The following is a 25,564-nucleotide window of genomic DNA, read 5'->3' as shown; positions in this document are numbered from 1 at the left end:
TTCTTTATATGCACGCGTAGGTAAAATTATGCTCTACAACTTTCGTTTAGACTTCGTCGGCTAATTTTGACTTTAATTTTTATATTATTATTTTTAACAGACCAGGACACGAAATCCGTTAAAAATTCATAACGTTTTCATCCGACGTCCGTTTTAGTCTGTCTTTTTACTGTTGTGCTACTATTTACGAGACCTTCGATTCTCGTTTAGATCGTGTCAACTAAAAATCACTCGATCTAAAATTCGAGTTTTTTAGCTGTCTACTGCTAAGCTGAAAGTTCGAAAAAGCATAACTTCCTCATACGAAGTCAGATTTGGACGTTCTTTTTATACATACTCTCGGTTTAACGAACACTACGACTTTCGTTTAGATCACTAAGGCTAAAAAGTAGTTTATCAAAACTCACTTTTTACGACATTTGGCACCGAGCCGGTTTTGTCGCGAAACTTCGACATGTCATAACTTCTTCGTTATAACTCGGATTTCGGCATTCTTTATATATCCGTAATCCTTGTCACGACCACTACAACTTTCTTAATAAATATCAGCTTTATCTAATATTTATTTTCGACGCTCATTTTTTTTCTTAATTAATTAAACCCTAATAATTAAGCATAAAACACATAAAACACATAGTATTCACATAATTCCTTTTCATTTCTTCAAAATGAGTCACAAATGTTAACCTAGAGTATCATGTCAATATTAATGCCTAGCCTAGAAACACGGCCATTACATAAATATGAACATGTCAATATAAATATAGTCGAGAATGGAGTTCGTATAAAAGAGTTATTATTTTCGCACTGACTTTAAGAGTCTAATCTTTATTAAAATATGTGTAACACCTCAAAATTTCAAACAAAATTTTCATTTTTTATTCACCAAACATTATTTATAAATCCACATCATCACAAACATTTTAATTATTATCAGAACAATGTCAAAGTATCCCAAAATCCACAAGACATCATAAGCCGACGAATGTGTACAATCATGCCTACGCCTTCCCGGAATCTACAAAAGTACCTGAAACACATTTAAATCAGCACTGTAAGCACGAAGCTTAGTGACTTCCCCAAAATACCACAAACACAAATAATTAGCCTCTCATGGCTAAATCTCTATAAGGACCATCCGATCATGTGTCTCAGTGAAGACCCTTCGGTCTCACGTCTCCGTATGAACCCTCCGGTCATAACTCAATATATGCACATGATAATATAACAACATAAGTCACAAAGACAAGATACATAATAACACATATCTTAGTATAAGCAAATAAGACCCTCTGGTCAATAATACGAATAAGATCCTCTGGCAAAGATACGAATAAGACCCTCCGGTCAATAACACAAATAAGACCCTCCGTTCACACATAAATTACCACATAGGTAAGTATAGTGAGAAGACTCACCTCGAATGATAAACAAATCCTACAACTGTTGCTGATGCACACCGGGCCCAAACTCTGAGCCAAACCTACAACTAAACTCGATTAGGATTTAAGACTAAGTCCAAACATTAAGTCTAAAGATGGCCCACTAATCTGGCCCACAAATGGCCCAAACCCATTGGGCCCACTAAGGCCTAATACCAAATGGGCCCACCAAGGCCCAACCCTAAACTTAGGTCCAAAATGGCAAGCCCAACAAAAGGGTCCAAGACTTTTATATTCCTCTGACCAAAATCCCTAATACAGCAATCCAAAAACCAAGACTTCAAACACTTAAGGCCCAAAACGATATCTAGCCCAAAAAGCCCACATCGAGCTTACGCGGGGCGTACCTCCTTGGTATGCTCAACGTACACGCAAATCCTGAACGACGAACTCAATCAGTACGCAGGGCGTGCTGAGCTTTACACGGGGCGTAACTGCATAGGTCCAAGAATCTCGATTTTTTACTTAATCACTTCATCCCAATGTATCCAACCCTCAGGGAAGCTTCCTTACAAGCCCTTAACTGATAAAGTTGGCGACTTAATCAGTTTGCATGCCTTAATGGGACCCAACTTCCAAAATAACCATTAAGGCTCATAAATAAGCACCTTAACACATGCATGGATGACTCTTAACCTTAAAGATGCCAACTTTATGGTTCTTGGACCTCAGAAGTGCCAAGAGTGGCAACACAAGGCTCTTGAAGTGGTAACAACCACTAAATCTCATCCATGAGATCCAAAAAGAGGACTAAACCTTCATAACCATAGATCTAAACTTCTAAAGAGCAAGTTCAGATCTTTATACCTTAAATGAGCTAAAAATGGAGTAGAGAGTCTGGATCTACAAGCCTTCCTTTGAACTCCAAACTTGCACCAACCACCTTCTTCAAGAATATGCACCAAAATACATCAAAAAGCTCAAAACTAAGCTCACAATACTCTTGGGAGGGTTAGGGTTTCGACAATGAGTCTCAAGGTCAGTGGGGGATGAGATATGAAGGTCACAAGAGCCATAAATGTGTTTATATAGTGTCCAAACCCTAAAAATTAGGGTTTGGCACTTCTGCCAATTACAATGGGCGTACGTGGCCAAACACACGCTTTTCCCTCCTTGCAAGCATGGGACCAATTTGCCAATCTTTTCAACTAAGGACCATTTCTACCAATTATTTCAAACTGCCATAACTTCCTCGACTTAGGTTCGTTTCCAACGAACCTTATATCTAATGAAAGGTGGCGAGAAGCCCTACGCCCCTAACAACTCACCATAGCCTTAATACTTCTCGGTCGAAACCCAAAATTCACAAAGGACCGAGCCAACGCCTTTACCGATATCCTCAGACTCTAAAGCTCAAATCGAACTCTTTTGTCACATAACCTACCTTACCCGCATCCAAAAGGGTCTAAACCTTTCTTATTTAAAAACCTCAAAACCTTCTCATACCCGAATTACGGCCTACAACCTTGAAGCACAGAACGACCCGAAACAGGATGTTACAATTCTCCCCCACTTAAATTAGATTTCCTCCTCGAAATCATTCCTTACTAATCCCGGTAAGCCAAAAAACCTGAGCAACATGGCCACATCCTCGAGCATTGCACAACCTTCCCAAGGCAACCGAATCTAACCCTCGTAGGGCTTTCCGACCCTTAGATGAACGAATCCCTTCACCATTCGACAATAATTACTTGCGAATTAACCACAACTACTCAACCTAGAATCTGAAGAATGTACCTTAATACTCTGCCCTCAGTCATCAAAAGAATAACTTGCCGATCTGCATGGAAGCTGAAACTCTACACTATGTCTGATCTTCCAACAGATAGAACCATTCCAATACCCAACCCGGGATGATTCGGCCCCCAACCCCGATTTGAACGACCATGCCTGACCGTAACTATTCACTGATATCCGCAAACATAAGCCCCAACTACTGCCCAATGCTTAACACCAACTCCGAATACAAGATTGACTCCCGACCCAAAAGTTGAACTGATTGAGGCTGGTTTGGCCCATCCGTCAAAACGACTCCGATAGTCCTTCAATCCCATAGAGTTATCTCATCCAATCACATTGCACGCGCAATCACTAAGTTCACTTCGCTCCAAGTGAATACTACAAACTGATCTGAAGTCACACAACACCTCCGGCCCCCACATCAACCTATGATCTAACCAAAACCAAAATCGTTGTGGCTCTTCCACAACCCAACACCCATTTCTATGATGGTCAAAATCATCCTAGAGAATGATACGAGCCATGTCGTAGACTTCACACACTCCCTCAATCGCTTACCAACCTAGTGGATGCTACAACTACCCTGCAGTCTGACAACACTTCCACACTGACTAGTGAATGCTACGGGGTCTAAGGCACCCCGCAATCTTACGACACCCTTACACTGACTAGTGAACGCTATGGCACCCCCAGTCTTACAACACTCCCCTCACTTTCCATGGGCTCACCCCACGATCTTTCCACGATATCCACGATGTTGCATGCAGTCAGGGGTCAGATAGACGATCGAACAGATGATCCACCCGAGAGCGAACAATCATACAAGAACATCACAAAAAGGCATTAGACCAAGAGTTCTCAGGCTATCCAACTTAGACTACGATAGATCACGATCCATAATCCCCATGGACCAGATCAAGTGGTTACGGCCCCACTGGCCTGACTGAAACTTGTTCCATACTCACAACCAAAGTTATCTTGGATTCCTTCCGACCACAAGGAGCTCTGGCGTTCCCTCTAAATATACCGATTCAAATTCCGACATGGTTACGAACCCTAAAATGGCTCACACTTGGAGCTGTCCCCTGACAGCCCCAAATGATTACCCACTCTTGGATTCATCCACTCTCTTACAACCTCGAATCTGCAAGATTACTGATCCATCCCACAATCTCATCACCTAACCACCACCAAACTAAGTTTATTGAACTAATACCCCCATGACTAAACATTAATAGGTTCCCACACCCAAACCAGATTAAGCACTTACTATTCTCGACGAAGATAGTCGCGTCCAAAGCACCTTCCCTCAATACAATTCCACACCCTTGAACAACCTCATCTGACGAAAAAGAACTGATAGGCCCACAATTGGGATAGGTATATAGTCTATCCGTTGCTCCACTTACTACCAAAACAAACCTGAGACTTACAATGATCCTACAATCCTGCAATTAGGTAACATACTCGGAAACCAAGATACACCATCATAGAATCTGATGACAGCTTGTCACGACCACTGATCTTCAACTTATACATCCCGAAACCTTCGAAGTATTCCAGCTTATCAATGAAGAAGAATAAATAATCAATGATTGAGAAAGCTTGGAAGACAACCCAAAACCCCAATATTACCGAACAAAACCCACGCGAAACTAGACATACCAACTCTGAAGTTGATTGACATATCAACTGCCGCTCTTCCTGGAGTATAGATAACAATCTATCCGTTGAGTTGGCAATCCTTCAATAACCAAAAATTGACCCAGACGACTCAACCGCCTCATAACCTAAACATCGGCGAACCCGAAAGAAACATTGACCATAACGAACTCTCTGACCATGACTATCTGCCGTGTAGACACTCGTTCATTCCTGAGCACATACAACATGCATCATCTCGCTCTGCACCTCGCCTTGACTAGACCCAAGTCTCATATATATCCGCACTGTAGATCCCTATAACCCATTCTTCTGAAGCTGCAGCTTGAACAAATCGATGATCCTTCCAATACCCAGTTCTCTCCCACTTAGGGTTCGAACTGCCGCCAATTGTCATTCCAAACAGACTGAACTTCAAACTGGCTCACCATATATACCATACCCGACTCTTGGATCGTACCACACAACCCACTATGACTTTCTAGATAAAGACCAATCATCTGCAGGCATTCCCAGTTTTAGAGGGAGACCTTGGAAGCTTCCTAGCGTGACTGCCTCCAGTCACCAAGAATCTCATACAACTGCACAAGCAAATGTTTCGACGTCCTGAAATAGCACCGACTCTTTATCTAGGAATAAATGGACTATCACACACTTCATATCTGAATCCTCCACCAACATCCCATCGCATGGATCGACATAGAAACAAGAGCCCTCACTCTCACAGTCCCCACTGAAAGGTCTCTCGTACAGCATAAGAAATGCCTTAAGGCAGTCATACCACAAGAACCCTTTGGTGCAAATACCATAACTATCTGGTACCCCACGGGGTCTACCTTCCAAATTATGAAATCAGAAGCTCGCTATCTCTTCCTTCCAATACGGGAAAATAAAATGACATCAAGAATCATAGGCTGTCACTTAACTCAGACTGCAAATCCTCAAACAGCTTATCACATCAACTTTCCTTATGAGTCCGGCGACTCAAACTGGCACCTCACCGGTCAAATCCTTCGAGACCTAAAATCAGCTTTCTCGCAAGTTCTACTCCATTAAAACTCGACCGACATGGCTCTCAGGCCAAACAATCACTCGACCCATTCTTAGTCTCAACCACTGCAGCCGGATAACCCTTAAAGACGGAAACACACTCTACAATGAATCATAGCACCCAAACCATGTTATCCACCCTCAAACTGCTACTTAGAACCCATGGAATTCTCCTTGATTCGAGTATGGATCCTCTGCTTTCAGTAGTACAGGCCCAATACTACCTTTGACATCTATCCATTACATGTTACATGCACTAGATAATTCTTCGACTGCAATATCCCGCCCTACAACGGTTAGACTCAAACAAGAGTTGCGCAATAGAGCTAAATCTAGCCTTCTAAAATTATCTAATCCCTGTAACATGCAACCTAACGTATTCGATTAATAGTTAGTCGATGTTAATGGAAGTCTCTAAAAGCACAAAGCAAGCAACATTCAAGCATTAAGCAACTTCTACGAGCACATAACCTAAACAGGCTAACCACCAAAACATGAACCCACACTGGCATACAACCTCAACTGCTCTAATTACAACACAAATGCATCATCGAACTCAGGCATTCCCACCTCACAACCACTGGAGATCACTAATCATAAATATGCAACACTACCAATTCACATAACAAGCATAAATGCATCTCTCCTAAGTAGACACACTAGCATGCAATACCGAGCAGATCCATAGCCCTAAACTAGCATGCAATTCTATTAGCTCATAATAACAACTCATATCAGCACATAATCAAGTAAGGGCATTTTGGGAAATCACCGCTCGGGCTCTGGCTGATTGTACACACTGCTTTAGACCTGCTTTCAAAACTCCTGAATTTGCTTGGAAAATCGTGTGATGAAAAATCATTTCTTTTGAAAAGTTATCAACTCCGCAGTTTAAGTCCAGACATACCCAAGGGTGTGCCCGAATCCCTCAAACCAAGGCTCTGATACCAAATTGTAACACCTCAAAATTTCAAACAAAATTTTTCATTTTATATTCACCAAACATTATTCATAAATCCAAGTCATCACAAACATTTTAATTATTATCAGAACAATATCAGAGTATCCCAAAATCCATAAGACATCATAAGCCGGTGAATATGTACAATCATGCCTCCGCCTTCCCGGAATCTACAAAAGTACCTGAAACACATTTAAATCAACACTGTAAGCACGAAGCTTAGTGAGTTCCCCAAAATACCACATACACAAATAATTAGCCTCTCATGGCTAAATCTCGATAAGGACCCTCCGGTCATGTGTATCAGTGAAGACCCTCCAATCCCACGTCTCGGTATGCACCCTCCGTTCATAACTCAATATATGCAAAAGATAATATAATAGCATAAGTCACAAAGATATGATGCATAATAACACATATCTAAGTATAAGCAGATAAGACCCTTCAGTCAATAATACAAATAAAATCCTCCGGTCTAAGATAGGAATAAGACCATCCAGTCAATAACACGAATAAGACCCTCCGGTCACACATAAATTACCACACAGGTAAGTATAGTGAGTAGACTCACCTCAGATGATAACAGATCCTACAATTGTTGTTGCTGCACATCGACCCCAAACTCTAAGCCAAACCTACACTAAACTTGATTAGGATTTAAGACTAAGTCCAAATATTAAGTATAAAGATGGCCTACTAATCCGACCCATAAATGGCCCAAGCCTATTGGGCCCACTAAGGCCCAACACCAAATAGGCCCACCAAGGCCCAACCCTAAACTTAGGTCCAAAATGGCAAGCCCAACAAAAGGGTCCAAGACTCTTATATTCCTCTGACCAAAATCCCCAATACAGAAAGACCAAAACCAAGACTTCAAACACTTAAGGCCCAAAATGATATCTAGCCCAAAAAGCCAACATCGAGCTTACGCGGGGCGTACCTCCTTGGTACACTTACACGCGAATCCTGAATGGGGAACTCAATCAGTACGCGGGGCATACTGAGCTTTACGTAGGGCGTAACTGCATAGGTCAAAAAATCTCGATTTTCGACTTAATCGCTTCAGCCCAATGTATCCAACCCTTAGGGAAGCTTTCTTACAAGCCTTTAACCGATGTAGTTGGCGACTTTATCAGTTTGCATGCCTGAACGGGACCTAACTTCCAAAATAACCATTAAGCAGAGGCGGATCCAAGGGGATCTTGGGGTAGCCAGGGATACCCCTCATTTTTTTTTTCGGTAGTGTAATTTTTGTTTACGCGTCCCTCAATTTTTTTCGGTATAGTGTATATATACACATCCCTTCACTTATAAACACAAACAAGAAATTGGTCTGCTGGTTAAGGCGCTGACTTGCTGAAGCAAAGGTCTTACGATCGATTCCCGCTTCTTACATATCCTTTGTTTACTTTTGTTTTATTTTCCCAACTATTCTATCCCACATCGCAAAACACATATAAACTCAGCCATTTTTATCTATTATATAAACCTGTTATGCTCATGCTTCATTTGATATCTACTTTGAGTCCCACATCGATTCAAGTATCATGTTGAGTGGAAAACTTTTGAGAAACACTTGAACAAACTTCAGTACAAGATAAGGTTGCAGAATAAGTTAATCTCAAAGGATCATAAAATCTCAACAATAATAAGAAGTTAGATTTGTTAGATAGTTAGTTGCGGAGATGTAAAGTGCGAAAAGTAAAGGAAATATAAATGACAGCAAGTTATATATCAAGTAAACACTAAACTGATTCTTAACAAGGTTTGCATTCAAACACAAGTTAGTATATGAGATCAGTTAAAGTGAAAGAAGTCTCGAAGACTAGATGAGATAAGAACACGATCTTAATATTTGGAGTGAAAGTTCAGAAAGATCTTTTAGATTGATGATCGGAAGGTAAGAGATAGAAGATAAGAGATGTAGAGATGTATATTTAGAGATGTGTTCAAAATGTTTAAGTTACATGAAGATGAAGACTCTATTTATAGAGTCTCAAAAAGTTACATTGGAAATAAACAAGTAATAAACTTCTAACTTAACGTGACCATGCAAGGTTCACTGGATAAAATAATTCATATAAGACAAGTCAGATGATGTAACTGAAATCTTCACTGCGGATGGGTAGCTGCGGTAGACATCTTCAGATTGCGGTTGTGGTAGCAAAAGAGATTGCGGTTGAAAGAATAGATTACGGTAGGAGAAGTGGCTGTGGATCGTCAAGTTTAAGAGGGTCACTTTATGTATCAACATTTTCCCCCAAAATGACCTCTTCGACTTTTCTTCCTTACTTATCAAGTTTTAGAAATTTGACGAGAAGCCACCAAAACTTTCTAACTTCGCCAAGCCATTGAATTCTCCTTGTAATCTCAAACTTCACTTCTTCAGTTATATGCTTAGATCTCTGAACCGAAGCCAGAGTCACTTCCAGTTGTTTGCGGGTCAGCCGATGCATTGTGGTGATTGGGATGAAGTACTTGAGATCATTGTTAGCTCTTTTATACACAACTCCAAGTTGAGGGAAGTTGGTTGCTCCTAAAGACCTTTCTTGATAACCTTCAGTGAAAACTGGTGCAGGCTCGAGAGCTGGGAGATTGGATTTTTGGGCAAGCACAGGATGAATGTCCGCATCGATTTTGGCAAAGTCACACACCAATGAATTAAGAAATTCACAAGCTTTCTCATAACCAATTATCATCTTCGGATGCTTCTCGGCCTTGATTTGAAAGACTCTTGCAATCAGAAATACTTCTTCAGGATTCATGCAAGGGAATCAGTTTGAGTCCTGATGTAATCATCGCCTCTTCTTGTAAGTGTATACTGAACAAAATACGTCTTCATGAACCTTCTTATCTTGTAACTTTTTACCGCAGACAGTCTATCATTAGACCAGATGCTCTCAAAGTCAGATCCATGCTTGGCATGGAATTGGTTTTGACGTTCGAATTCGAGAGGTAGCCTTTGATCATCAGGAAGGCTAAGGTCAAATGGTTCAAAAACAGAGAATAATTTGGAGTTGGGCGAAATTCAAACATCGCAGTATCCATCGGATGGTGGTTCAGCATATGTTAGGACTGGCCGATAGTCATCATCAAGTAGCCTTCGGGTGGGATTAACCTAAGAATTGATCAAGATTTCATCCGTGGTTGTATCAAAGCCGTGATCTCTCCAAATCTGTTCAACGAATTTTGCTGACCTCTAGTCCTTTTTCCGTTGACGAGTGGCAGGAGAGTCATTGGTGTAATCCGAAGACATTGTTGGTTCTAAGTTATTAAGATGAGGTGGAGTTTCTTTGTATGAAGGAGATTGATGTTGACCTTCTTGTTGCGGGGGATCTTGTTGCGGCGGGGGAGGCTGATGTGAAGAGTGTTGTTGCGGTTCCTTTTGCGGTGGAGTTTGTTTTAAAGAGTGAACTGGAGTTGTCTGTTTGGGAGATGGTTACGGTGTTGGTTGCGGAGTCACAATCCTTTGATGGATTTCACCATAAGTTGGAATTCTTGGGGGAGATTGATGTTGATGAGAAGATTGATGTGGATGAGAGTGTTTACTTCCCCCTTTTGAGGAAGAAACAATTTGTTGGTCCTCAAACCATTATCTGAGGCCATCAATCTTTGAAAAAGTATTGTCGAACTGAGACTTAATCAAATCAGAGATTTGGATATTGTTGGGAATTTAGGTCTTGAACAGCAAGTGGTAAATTTCCTTTGTCAATCGTAGAATCTCATTAACACCTGAAGTTGCCGTGAGGGAACGCCTCAGGTCCTTGATTGTCGATTGAAGAACCGCAATTCCATATTCATACAAATTATGGGTTTCATCAATAAGTTGTTTCGAATGGAATACTTGATTAGCAAGAGTAGTCTTGAGCTCATTTTTGATTGCGGTGACCTCTTGGATTAGGTGATCAGCAGTTGCGATAAATTCTTTATGATCAGCAGTATGATTGTTGCCCAGGGCTCGAATACCCATTTCAACTTTCAAGGATATTCATTATGCGGCCAATCTTTCTCTGGTTTCCAACCTTTCAACTCTTTCAGCCAGGGACTGTGGTCCAGCCACATCAGGGTGTTGCGGTTGCTTGATGGTGACTGCGGCCAGGATTTGGTCGACCTTGGACTGAATACTTAGAAATTCTTTCCTTGACACAACCAATTTCTTCTTCTTCTTGGCTTTAGGATTTGAAGTGGAGTGTTGGGATCCACTGAATTCTTCGTCATCAAACACCATCATAAATTCATCTGAATTGGGGGGTTGTTGAACATCTTCAAGATCAAGGTCATCAAATACAAACATTGAACCTGAGCTAATCTCAACTGCGGTTCCATCGTCGTTTGAATCATGGATTTCAGCAGTTGGAGGAGGCTTTGATGAACCAACACCACTTGGAAGATTTTGAGCTTGTTGAACTGTGGATTCCATTTTCGATACCCAATCTTGAATTTGCAAGATATCATATACTGTCTTTGCATTGCTAAAAGCATCCGCCAAATACTTGGCAACCGTTTGAAGATCTTTTTATTTTTTCTATTGCTGTTGAATTTATTGTTGTTTCCTTGCTTTGAATTCCCTATTAAAAGCTTCATACTTTTGAATTCCGGACTTAGTAGTTGGTTGATCCTAAGCCTAAGAATCATATGATCGATATCCGTCAAGTCCTTGGTTTCGCATCGAGGCATCCCTCGGGTTCGTGGTTCCTTGCACCATTGTGCTCCCCATGCCTAGACCACTTGTAAGTAATGGTGGTGGAATAGGATTTCTTGAGCTTCCTCGGTCTCCTTGACCTGCAGTCAAGTTTGGCTTTGGCTCAGTTCTGGCTAAGGCGGAAGAATTGCCTTGCGGTGTGACTGGTGTTTCAAGTGTTTGTGTGACGTGAAAGAGAATGGAGCGCAACTCCTCAGGTTCAAAATAGTGTACACGTGATGCCCTGGAGACCTTAGGGTGACTCTTCTCAGTTGGATCCACTTGGGAGTCAACTGGAGGCGTGTCTCCATGTAGAGATGAAACAGATACACTTACTGTATCTGAGTGGTGAGATGGGGTTTGAGCAGTTGAGCCTGCAGTAGCTTGAACGACTACCTGAGTCTGTTGAGAGACTGCGGTATGAGTCAGGTCACGTATTTGGTTAGGAACTGGGTAAAATTTGAGTTTCTTCCTTCTAAAAAGTTGTCCAGAAGTTGAAGACTCTTGTTGAGGTTCATCAGCAACGTCCAGTTGTGGTTCAGTCACCACAGCAGAAGAGCCTGAGGTCTTGGATTTTCTTTTCTTGGAAGGGGTAGCACCCTTCTTCACAATGTTTACCGGATTCTTCTTTGTTACCTCAAGATATTTCACTCTCTTGGACTTAGGTTGTTCTGATGTGTCTGTGGTAGGAGGGACCTGGGTTGTGGTAGGGGCTATGATAGATTGACTACGATGAGGCGGGGAAGAATGGTATGGGTCAATACCATCCGTAGCCTCAATGTGGTATGTGACTTCAAGAGTGTTGAGTCCAACAGACTCCAAAATGTGTCCAGGTAATCTCCTAAGGAGTCCAAAAATAGATTGATCTTTAGAGGCGGTGTACCTTTTAAGATCGCGAGTGACAAAAAGACTTGAATAATCTCCCATATCGAGCTTGGCTTGCTGTGTAGATCAATAATGCAGAGCGACCGGAAACGAGCAAATGTGAGCTCGGTTGGACCTTCTTTAGGAGACTATTTGGGGATATTTTGAAGAAAATCATCCCAAAGTATTTGACCATAATTGATCGGATTCCCAGTGAATATGCTCCAAACCAATTACAAAAGCTTGATACCCATGTTATCGGTACCGCTTGTTCTGCCGGAAAGGCTTCTGATGATGAAGTGGCTCACAAACTACCACACCGTCGGGAGCTGGTTCTTTTTGAATTCTCCAATTCCTCTTAACTTCTTCTGATAACCCATATGATACAGGGTTGAGATCACATCGTTAGTGCTTGGAAAGAAGAACTTTGTAGTAGACATGACCTTTAGATTGATTGCTTCCAAGAACTTGGCTTTGGTTAGAAAGTAAGAGAGTCATCCACCAGATTGAGATGAGCTTCTTGAAGGTTGTGAGATGACCGGAAAGCGGTGAATGCACATTTGAACAGAGTTGGTAATGGAACAACTTCAGTGAAGGCGTTGAATGGTCCAAATAGTGGGTGTTTTGAGAGAAACTGGATCATTAGCCTGATAACATCATTGTAGGAGGGGTGATCGGAAAATATGGCTCTGTAATTACTCGAGGCAATGGAAGGGGATTGTTCTTTGATTGTGGATTCAGAGTCGGTGGGTCGAGCACACCCAGAGGTCTTCGACTGTTTCTTGGAGATGCTTGATTTCACCATTATTGCAGGAAAAGTTTTAAGAACTTGCAAGAAATCTGTTTGAGCAAGAGGGAAGAAGATGAAGATCGTCGATTAGGGATTCAGAACGTGTAAATCATTATTGGGAGGAAAAGGGGTTTTTATACCTCCGGATTTCAAATTTTATTCGAATTAACTTATTTACAGTTGTTAATGGTAAAAACCCTTGGGTTTTAACCATTATCAGCCACAAGTAAAATTAAATCAAAAAGAAAAGTTTTACTAGAAAATCGGGGCATTTAATGACTGTCAGACCCATGATCACACGTTTGAGAAATGTGTGATGAGTGGGATTTATCCGTTGTAAAAAAGGAGAAGTTGAAACAGATTAGACAGTTTAGAGGCTATGAAATGTGGCAGACTAAGAAAAGAGATTCCTTAAATGTTTTCTTTTATTGAAAAAACAATTTATTTGTCATTTAACCTAAAATAGGTCTGACACAGAAAGGTGATTTTGAAAGAAACTGAAACATTGTATGCTACAAAATGAATGTTTTTAATAGGAATTTTTATTGAATGAAGATCATTAAATAACACACATAGTTATCAGTGAATTTATGAAGTGATTGTGGGTTCATTTATTGTAATTGCGGATGGATTATGATGACTGCGGTGGAGAGCAGTGTGACTACAGTAGTGGAAGCTGAAAGGAACACTTGATAAAAGGTTAGAAATAACTGAAATTAAAGACCCAAAGAATATAAGTATTATATATGGTTGCAGTATACTAGGTATACTGAAAAGATATATGATAAGTATATTATTCTAGGACCGCAATGGAGACCAGAAGTGGTCTGCGGTACCTATCAATTCAAAAATAATTGCGGGTATTGATTCATCATTCCTAGTATTTGTAGAAAATTATTCAACTTTGTAGTATCAAGTGCCTTGGTAAAAACATCAGCAATTTCTTCGTGAGTGGGAACAAAAACTAGTTCGATGTTACCTTTAAGAATGTGATCTTCGATGAAGTGGTACCAGAGTTTAATGTGTTTCGTCTTCGAGTGGTGAATAGGATTGTGAGAAATCGCTATAGCATTCTCTGAATCACAGTAAATAGGTATCCGTAACATTATGTATCCGTAGTCTATGAGTTAAGTTTTCATCCACAGAACTTGGGAACAGCAGCTGGCTGCGGCCACATATTCTGCTTCTGCGTTAGACAATGAGACATGTAAGGTCCTAGAAAACAGGATCTTAACTAGTGATCAAGCAATCTAACAATCAAACAAGAAGAGAATTGAGTAGAAGAAGAATGAATCAAAGCTTGCACACATTATTATTAAGGAAACGTCTGGTACAACTTTGAATGGCCGTAAACTACTATGAATCAACAACTGACAAAAGACTCAGACGTGCCCTATATATAGTAGACACTGGTCGTAAACAGGTTTACGACCGTAAACCTGTTTGCGGCCGTAAACACATCATCGGGCCGTAAACACCCCCAACAACCTACAAATGCATAAAAATGACTCAAAAGGACTTTTACATTGGAAAGCCTAGACCAAACCATAAACTGGACCCTTCAATCTCCCCCTTGGTTTAGTGCTAGCTTTGACTCAGTCTTTGTCGACAAGAAGAACATCTGATCTCCCCATAGCCCCGTTCCACATCTTTTTCCTGATAATATCAACAACCATAGAAGTATACTCTTTAGCAGCAGGCTCGAAAATGTCTTCAGCGACCTTGATTTGATGAAGAGCAAGATGATGAATGTTCCATCTTCCAAATTGAAACAAATCTCTTTTGTCATACAATCGAATGCATCCATCTTGAAGTTTTATGACAGCAGAGGCTGTGGTTTCATCAAAAACCCAGTAGAGCACGGACTTCAAAGATCCATCTGGATAATTCTGCAGCACAGGAATCTGTTTCACTTGGCTGGTGGTAGGCCACATCACAGTTTGAAAAGGAAGATTGGTTTTGGGATCAAGTATATCGGGGTATTTTTTAATGATTGACTCTGCAGTCTTCATCTGAGGAAAACCCTTATTCACTTGATTCTCCGAATAAAGCTTGAAATGTGTTGCCTTGGGATCATTTGAAGAATTTGCAAAAGGAGCATTCGATAATTCTGAGAGATCAACCCTAGTCCAGGATTGGAAATCTTGAAAAGTTCTATAAAACTCCGTATTTCCACTATTGCGTCTCACGAGCCACATGTTTAGTGTATCATGAAAGCCCCATGATACAATTCCTGACCTTTCACCGTATATGTCTCCAAAACGTCTTTCTTCAAGATCAGTGACGGTGATTTTAGGCTGATCTCTAGGAGCGTTTTGATCTGAGCTCCTTTTGAATAAAATTTGCTTTTTGTCAGCGGATTTGGCCAATTTGGAACGCTTGAGAGCAACAATGTTTGGTGCTTGAGCAGGTTCTTTCTCAAATCGATCAACGACCCGAGATGTATTCACAGGTGGGGGAGCAACAGGAGGATCCTAAGAGGACTGACAAAATCTCAATTCTTCAACATAAGATTTGAATTTGTCTCCAAGTTCTTCTGCCAACAACTTCTTTAAATCATAGTAACAAGCAGTCATTAGCCCAAAATGAGTCTGAAGATCAGAAATCTACTTTGATTTCAGAACTCCATCCGCTTCAATATCTTCAACTTGGATTTTAAGTTGAGCTTTCTCAGCTTCTAGCTCAGCCACACGGATATCAAGCTCTATATTCTTCTGATTAAGCACCCCGATTTCTTTTTGAAGTCCAAGATTGGTAGGATCATCTTCTCCGGAGCGAACTTCCTCAATAGAAATTCCTTTAGCTCGGGAGGAAGGCCCTGAGCTTTGTTCATGGGCCAAGTGCATAACAAGTCTCTCAGATGCAACATCATGAGAGGGTCTGGGAGGAGAAAATTCAGGGGGAGCTGAGGAGCCACCAACATCAAAGGTGGTGCCAGGTTCTTCATGGTTTGGTCCAGATGAGTCTGTTGCAATAGTAGTTGATGGATGAGTTGGAAGGCCTTGAGATAGTTCTTGAACAAAAATTCCCTGCCTTGGATCGTGTCTTCTTCTCTTTAAAGGAGGCTGGGAGGTCTGAGTTGTTATAGGATCACTCACAAGTGGCTCCGTGGAAGGAGGAACATCATCAAGAGGAGGAATTCTTGAAGTTGTCTCCATTGGAGTTGAAGTTTTAGCCATTATGTTAGTGGTAGGAGGCGTTGTTTCGAGAGCGTCTTCTGTTTCCCGTATCTCCATTGCTGGATGAGCAACATCATAGATATTGTCAAAAAGACAAAAGGTTATCATTTCATCCAAAATTCAAGGAAATGTCATCCTTGTCAAAACCAGTAAGATCCAGGTCAGAAAAAGAGTCACCATCATCTTCTTTGTTCTCTGTCACATCCTCTGCAGATTCCTCATTGTAAGCACTCTCAACTTGAACAGAGTGTAGATCATGCTCTTCAGCTACCATCGCGACAGGAGCAACAACTTCTTCTTCATGATCTGAAACAGTAATAACATCATCTTCTGAAAAACACCTGTTCTGAAGATATACGCTCGGAAGATACTCTGTCAGAAGAACCGTGAGATTCAGAGGGCTCATTCACTTCAGCAAACTTGCCAAACTTTACCAGAGGAAATTTCCCTTGAAAAACGACTTTTCTTTTTCGATTTTGTTTGATCAACCCAACAGTGTGTGGACCAAGAGATTTCATATCCAGGGTTTCTCCGTATTTGACTATTTCAGGAAACTGCACATCAATGAACACCTGGATAAACCTGGGATACATCAAGAATGTGTCTCTAGTCTTTGCATTGATGTTCACGACAAATTCGTCCCATATGAACTTTGAGAAGTTGAAATTGATTCTAGCAGCAAGAGCAGTAATGGCTCCTGTGTTTCTTAATGAGATCTCATCAGCACCAGTCCGTCTGCCGGATATGCAGTTCATAAAGATGTGAGCCAAGAATCTCCAATAAGGTGGCAGAAGTTTCTTCATTGTGGGAGGAAAAGCGCCTTCATATCCCATCTTGTCAAGAATTTATTGAGCTTCATCAAGGGCTATTTCAGTAAGGTAGGATGATTGATCGTCAATTTGTAAGGCTTCTCTGATAGATTGCTCTGTTATGATAAGTTTGCACCCTTTCACATCAGCTTCAACAGACACAGATTTATCATCTCCTCTCTTCAACTTGGCAGACTTCCAGAACTCTTTGATGATTCCTTGATAGACCACAAGACTCACGGTAAGAGCAGTAGACAAGCAGCATTCATTTAACCCATGGATCATTGACTTGAACTCTCCATGGGCAACAGGAGGTTCAGCAAGAATGATTGCCAGATTGTGACTGTCAGCAAATTTTAGTTCTGCCATTTCAGTCTATGGAATCAACGGATCAATTTCTCGAAAAGTCACAATTTTTTTTTTGAGAGAGAGAGAGAATATGGGGAGTTTGCGGTCGAATACTCAGAAAATGGGAAGGAAGAGTTATATTCGGCTGGAAACTCCCTTATATACCCAGTTGGAAAAGTTGGGCTACAGTCCACAATGCGTAAAAATACAGTCCAATACCAAAAATTTAAAATAAAACATTTTGAGGAAAAAAATAATAATAATAAAAACAAAAATAAAAATAAAATAAAAATAAAATAATTTCCAAAACTAAAAGGTTAGAAAATTAAAAAATAGAAAATAAAAATAAAAATAAAAATAAAATTAAAATTAAAATAGACTAAATGAATTAAAATTTGTTTCACCTCAACTAACACTAAAACCATCTTTGTGATTCAGGGATCAAAGTTGTTAGACAACCTTAATCCACTTATCGGTACATTTACCTTCATGTCTATATCTGGTCAATAATCGGTATTCTGGTCCACTTAAACATGAAAGATTTGTGATAAGTTTTTAACAAGCTAAGAGTGACAAGACCTTAGATCCTATGAATCTAGATATACATCCTAAGGACCGTTTAGCTGACGACAACCAAATATATTGTTGTCCACCTAAATTGAGCAGCGAGATCTATATACAATCTAAACATGTTTTAGTTGTATTAGAACGCGTTTCCCGCTTCCTGGTATACTCCAACAATCAAGGACTTCCAGAATACTCCTTACTTCAGGTGAGCAGAAATTTATTAAGGGGAAAATAAATTTAGAATGCATATGTTGTTCACTCAGGTCGGATCTCTTCCAGTCACGCAGAGAGTGAAACATATGACTGACTAGAGTTTAGAGAGATTGAGAAGTAGAAGGTTGCATATACTGTGTACCAGGTCGGATTGTCAATCACGCAAAGGAGACAGTATATGGCTAACAGATAGAAAGAATATCATAGAAGAAGATGCAGAGAGACAGAGTTGCATATGTTGCATTCTAGGTCAGGTATGTTCCAATCAGCAGAGGAAGCAACATATGACTAACAGATAAAAAGAAAGAAAACAATTTTCTACAGACCTAATTTATCGGAATTCCACAGTTTTCCCATCAATATCGGAATTAAGGACAAAGTCCGTACATCGAGCAAAAGTAAAACCACAGTTCTAAATACGGATTTCTTTAATGAGACCGATGGATTCTCATGTATATCTCCCTGCTCAACCTATCTGAGCGTCGTATTGTCAGGCTAAATGGATGTATCTAAGTCAAGATTTGTTAGGACTCTAGATTCCTTAAGTTCATCTGATCCTAGTCAAGTCCATTTTGAAAATCTTTCGTGCCTACCAGCGCATCGAGCACAGATCTAAGACAATTCGACTTTGGTACGTTACGCAGATTCAGATTGCCCGTTATCACTTGATGATATCACTTCCCAACACATCACCTGCAAGCACATTTCATTAATAACATATTTTTGATTTTCTAATTTTTTTAATGTTTTTGAAATTTTTTAATTTTCTAATTTTTGTTTGGTTTTTGTTTATTTCTCCCCCCAAATTTGTGCATGGGTGAGAATGAAATTAAAATGCGCAAATTTAAACTAACCTAAAACAAGAATTAGACCTCAAAACGAATCATTTTCAGAAAACTCACAAGCACATCGAACCGAGCTTTGTTAAACGACTTTGTGAACAGATCCGCCACATTATCAGCAGTGGGAACCTGTTCCAGCCGAATGAGCAAACGCTCATAACAATCTCTAATGAATTGAATTTTGATGTCAATGTGCTTGGTTTTCGAGTGTTGGACTAGATTTTTAGCAATCTGAATTGCAGCCTCATTATCACAGAATATAGGGGTTTCTAAATAATTCAAACCGTAATCCAACAGCTGATGTTGGATCCATATAACTTGAGAACAACAGGCAGAGGCAGCAACGTATTCCGCTTTTACTGTTGAGGTTGAGTCGATGTGCTGTTTCTTGCACTGCCAATACACCAGCTGGTCACCAAGGAATTGACACCCCCCAGACGTAGATTTCCTGTCAAGCTCACATCCTCCATAATTACTGTCAGCAAATGCATATAAATCAAATTTAGAATTTTCCGGATACCAAAGACCCAATTTTGGGGTGGATTTCAGGTACCGAAAAATTCTTTTGACATCAATAAGATGTGAAAGTTTAGGATTAGCCTGATAACGTGCACATTGACAAACTGCAAACATGATGTCTGGGCGGCTTGCAGTCAGATACATCAACGATCCGATCATCAATCTGTAATGAGTTTGATCTACGGATTCGCCATCTATATCTGGAGTCAGTAGGGGTCTTTCGGCCATCGGTGTCAAGGCAAGTTTTGCGTCTTGAAACCCGAACTTCTCAAGTATATCGACCACATATTTTGCTTGATGAATCAGGATTCTGGTTGAACTTTGTTGGACCTGAAGCCCCAAAAACATGGTCATTTCACCTAACGAGCTCATCTCAAACCTCTTCTTCATCACGCCTTCGAACTATTTACAGAGCTGTGGACTTGTGGACCCGAAGATAATGTCGTCAACATAGATCTGGACTAGTATCTGATCATTACCCACATGCTTGATGAACAATGTTTGATCGATAGTACCGCGAGAGTATCCATGTTCGAGCAAGTGCTTTGTGAGAGTTGCATACCACGCTTGAGGAGCTTGATGTAACCCATACAATGCCTTGTCCAGCTTGTAGACATGATTGGGAAGCTTCGAGTTAAAAAACCCAGCGGATTGATCAACGTAGATTTCTTCCTTCTCTTTGCCATACAAGAAGGCTGTCTTGACATCCATCTGATAAACAGTGAAGTTCATGTAAGAAGCGTATGCAAGGAAGATACGGATAGCCTCCAAGCGAGCCACCGGAGCATAAACCTCAGTGTAGTCAAGACCCTCGACCTGTCTAAACCCACAAACCGCCAATCTTGCTTTGTTATGCACTATGACTCCGGAATCGTCTTGCTTATTTCGATAAACCTAGCGAGTATCAAGAGACTTTTTGCCTTTAGGAAGTTCAACCAGCTTCCAAACCCCGAGTTTTTCAAATTGGTTTAGCTCTTCATGCATGACATCTACCCATCTGGGCTCATTCAAATCCATTTCAACGTTCTTTGGCTCTATCTGAGAGATAAAGCAAGAATAAAGACATGTATTGACATCTCTAATATGGCTTCTCGTTTTAACCCCGTCACCCAGCTGGCCAATGACATTCTCGATCGGATGATCGCGTTGAATACGTGAAGGTATCTCCTGGATGATGTCATTAAGTGAAACAGGAAGATTGTGAACATTAATAACTCCATCATCTGCCGAAGGATCCACATCAGAAGAATCAGTCTCATTAGTCGGATCTGCCACAAACTCATTTGCAATTTGCTTAGGAAAGAGAAGTTCCATAAAAGTTTGAGTAACAGTGGAAGCATCTCGTGACATGAACTCTCTTTCATCAGGGGTAGAGGAGTGGCATCAACATTCGGAGTTTGTTGTTTGACTAGGAGATTCTGGACTAGGAATTGGAACAGATAACTCCACCGAGGGAATTGCAGAAGAAACAATCGACGGTCTGTAAACAACTTCTTCGTCTTCATCTTCAGGTACAATCTTCGAACCAGAAGTAGAACCAGATACACTATCTGAACACATATTGAACGATTTGAACAAAGATGTATAATCAAACAGCCAATCAGGACCCACTCTAGCATCTATTTCATTCTCCTCCAGCCAACGCACATCAAAGGATTCTACAATTTGCTTTGTTCTTTTGTGGTAGACCCTGTATGCGGTGCGAGCAGCATACCCCACGATATAGCAGTCATCAGCTTTGGCATTAAACTTCGGGTTGGACTCCAGGTGAAGAAGGGTACAAGGGCAGCCAAATACACGGAAATGGCTGACAGATGGCTTGTGACCGTATAGAATTTCATATGGAGTCTTCATCTGGGCTTTGTTGATTAAAACACAATTCTAAACATAGCAAGCAATGTTAATCGCCTAAGCCCAAAAGTAAACTGGTAACTTTGAGTCACACAGCATCGTCCTTGCAGCGTCTTGCAACGTTCGATTTCTTCGTTCAGCAACACCATTTTGCTGAGGCGTGCGAAATGAACTGTATTGACGCACAATTCCCTTTTCCGCGTAAAAATAATCAAGAACTGCATTCTTGAATTCTGTTCCATTATCAGTTATAAGCGCCTTCACCCGGTTATTTGTTTGGTTCTCAATCATTACGATGAATTTCTTGATCAGATCAGATACCCCAACTTTGTTGTTCAAGAAGAAAACCCACGTGAAACGAGAGAAGTCGTCAATCACAACTAGACAATATGAGTTTCTATTTATGCTTAGGACATTGAATGGACCAAATAAATCCAAATTCAACAATTGGAGCACCTGGCTGATTGAGTTGATTTGCTTTGGTAGGTGTGGTTTCCTGTGATGCTTTCCTTGTGCACATGACACACACTTTTCAAATGTAATAAAGTCTCTGACAGGCAAGCCACACACCATTTTGTTTTTAGCAAGACGATTCAGATTCTTAGCGTTAGCATGGCCGAGTCATCGGTGCCACAACATAGCATTTTGTTCTGAGACTTTTGAAAAGAGGCATGTGACTTGCTCAGGTATGTTGCTATTCATGTCTATAATGTAAGCATTTCCATCTCGCTTCGATTTGAAAAGAATCCACTCACCCGGGATGACAATGCCTGGCTTTAAGATCATATACTCTTTATCAGTAAAATGCATTGAATAACCTTTGTCGCAAATCTGAGAGACGCTTAGCAAGTTATGCTTTAACTCGGGAGCATATTTGACGTTCTCGAAACTCAGCACTCCGTTTGTTATAGTTCCTCTCTGAGTAATTTTTCCGCCATCACCACCCGCAAAGGAAACAAATCCCCCGTTAAAAGTCTGAATGTTGTTCAATTGGGATATATCTCATGTCATATGCGGGGAGCAGCCGTTGTCGACATACCATGGTCTAACAACATTCCTCCGCAACTGTCCCTGCAAAATGAGCAGGATCATTTAGATTTGGTGACCCAGGTCATTTCTTTCCTGGTTGGACCCTTTATGATCACAAATTTATCTTTTAGTCCTTTTGATTTTGTGTCATCATGTGAAACATTTTCAGAGGATGATGATGCTTGATTGGAGGATAATTTGGGCACCCACTGGCATTTAGGTCTCTTAAAATTCACGGATGATTTTGAAACACTTTTCTTTTCAGTTTGTTTTAAGCATTTGGATTTTCTACCAAAAGTGGTTGAAGATCCAAATCCACTCTTTGACGAAACCGACCTTGGCTTAGCCGAGTTCGATTTTGGCAAACTATTTGTGACTTTGTTATTGAAAACCTGTTTGTTCTTTTGAAAAACTACCTTTTTCTTTTTTTATTAGCCCTCCAATCATCATCTCGAGGACGGGATCTCGAAGACTTTCTAGTTAAAGACCTTCCTCGAGACTCGTTCTCTCCTCTTTGAGACAAAAAATGCACAAATGCCCTATTAGGACAATTCCTAGAGATGTGACCGACAGTACCACAGTTAAAACAAATTTGCTTATTATTATTGTAACTGGTACTACCTTTATCTGATTTACTTTCTTTGCTGACACCCTTGCTTTTCCCACAAGAACATGAGCAAGAATCAGATTGTGTGATAGATGAGGGTGAACCAGGTTGTGTGCTTGGTGAAGTGGATGTGTTAGCACCAGATTCAGTAGATTTTACAAAAACAACATCAGAAACATCAGAAGCATTTAAGTTTGACATCATTTTCTCACAATTAGAAACATCTGGTTTAACATCAGACACAAACTCATCACAAACAGGTACACCAAACTTAGACACTAAATTATTAGACTCAAACTTCTCATCCTCTTGCTTTCCTTGGTTTACTGACACATCTGCATTTGAAGTAGAAATGTTAGTATCCAAAACCCTAACACTAGGTCATATAACCTGTTCAACAGTAGGTTTGCCATAAACCATATAAGGTTCTCTGTCGATCTCTTCTTTTGTTAAAGGAGTAACATAATATGAATGATTAAATAGAGGGGGAACACTCTCATATCTTATTCCTGTTTGTTTATTATCCTTCCATTTCATTTGTTTTTCAATAATAGTTGCAACCTTCTCACTTGACACATCGAATTTTTTGAAATTAAAATCAGCATTTTGAAAATGAGTTTTCAATGTGTCAAGTTCTGCAGTTACAGCAGCAAGTTTGCCTTTAATGTGATCGTAATTTACACACTTATTGCTGTATTCTTCTTGTAATTTCCTGAAATCCTTTGTTTTGGCCTCTAATTTTTCTTTTAATGGTTTTTGTTCTTTCCTAATATTATATCTCTCATATTTTAAATCCTCATTTTCTCTTTTAATCAATTCAATTTGATCACGTAAGAATTTGACAGTCTTAATACAAGATTGAGAACAGACAGTTTCACTAACATCCGATTTTGCAGGCTCCGACGTGGTTTGAACCATGAATGCAAATTGGAGTGCCATCATTTCTGATTCTGGGTCTGTTTCAGCTTCTCCTTCAGCAACATCATGAATTTGGACGAGATGAGCATTTTCAGGTCCTGAAATATTCAGTGCCTGAATCTGGTCCTCCCAACCAAAAGACTGAGCAACTACTGCCAGATTAGCAGTTTCACTATTGATAGCAGCAGTTCCACGATTATTGCCCACTGGAACCATTGTTCTATCATTGCTTACTCTTCTGTCTGGCTTTGGACACTCACGCGCAAAATGACCTGGCTCATGGCAATTATAACAACATAACTTTCCTTTGTTAAACCCTACTTTCTTATCCCCATTCATTCCCCAGTTATTCTTTCCTGTTTTCTTAGCAAATTGCTTAGCCCTGAACACAGCCATAGAAATTTGCCAAGTAATGTCCATTTCCTCCACATCCTCTGGATGAATTTGATCCAGGTCAGCAAATGAAAGTTGCGGAGGAAGCTCCAACTACAAAAGCATTGTAGCAGTTTACGAGTCCAGTAGCAAGAGCTAAGTTCTCATCAGTTTCTTTGGAATGAGGAACTGGATCTGTAACTGGTGCACTTGAGGAGGAAACAGTTTGAGGAACACCGAAAGATTGACTTTGTTGATGAGAAACAGATACTGGAGCAACATGTGGATGAGAGACAGATGCTGAAGCAACATATGATGTGGTTGATGGAGTGATAAATGTTTGATTCTGAGGCTGTTGAATGGAAAAAGCTTGACTTAAAGATGTAAAAGATGAAAAGGCATTATTTGAAGAAATCCGAAGATTTGCAGTCGAATAGGAATTCACTTGATTGATTTCTCTTTGCTTATCATCAAGATCACAGGCTTTGATGATTGCCATAGTTTTAACAAGACTGATACGATTAAGATCTTTCGTCTTTTTGATGACCGCCACGTTCATATCCCATGTCTTCGGAAGTGAATTCAGCAACTTCTTATTTATCTCAGACTTAGTCACATAGACCCCGGCTTAACTCATTTCAGTGGTAAGTGTGGTAAAATGCTGCAACTGGGCTTCTAGAGTTTCTCCAAGAACATAATTAAACATATTGAATTTTTGCCTCAACATGTCTTGGCGACTCTGTTTCATATCTTCATTACGCTCATAAACTTCAATCAAAGCTTCCCACAAAGCCTTTGCTGAAGTGTATTCTCTAAATCCTTGTGCAATCTCAGGAGATAGTGCCATTGTGAGAGTAGCCAGTGCTCTTTCTTGCTCTTCAATCTTTTCGAAATCTTCATCGGTGTAGTGTTCAATCGTTTTCTCAACAACTGTTTCATCTCCGAGTGTTGTAGTGATACGAATTGGTCCCCTTAAAATACTTCTCCAAACCTTGAAATCTTTCATTTTGATGTATTTCTCGATTCTGTACTTCCATTCTGGGAACCCTTCTGCGGACAACAATCGAGGAATCCGAGTGGTTGTTCCCATGATGGAATCCAATTCATGATGATGTGCTTA

Source organism: Lactuca virosa, chromosome 1, assembly GCF_052849685.1.
Source record: "Lactuca virosa cultivar CGN04683 chromosome 1, Lactuca_virosa_CGN04683_v6, whole genome shotgun sequence".
Lineage (NCBI taxonomy): Eukaryota > Viridiplantae > Streptophyta > Magnoliopsida > Asterales > Asteraceae > Lactuca > Lactuca virosa.
The sequence above is the reverse complement of the archived record's forward strand: the minus strand, read 5'-3'. Positions refer to the sequence as shown.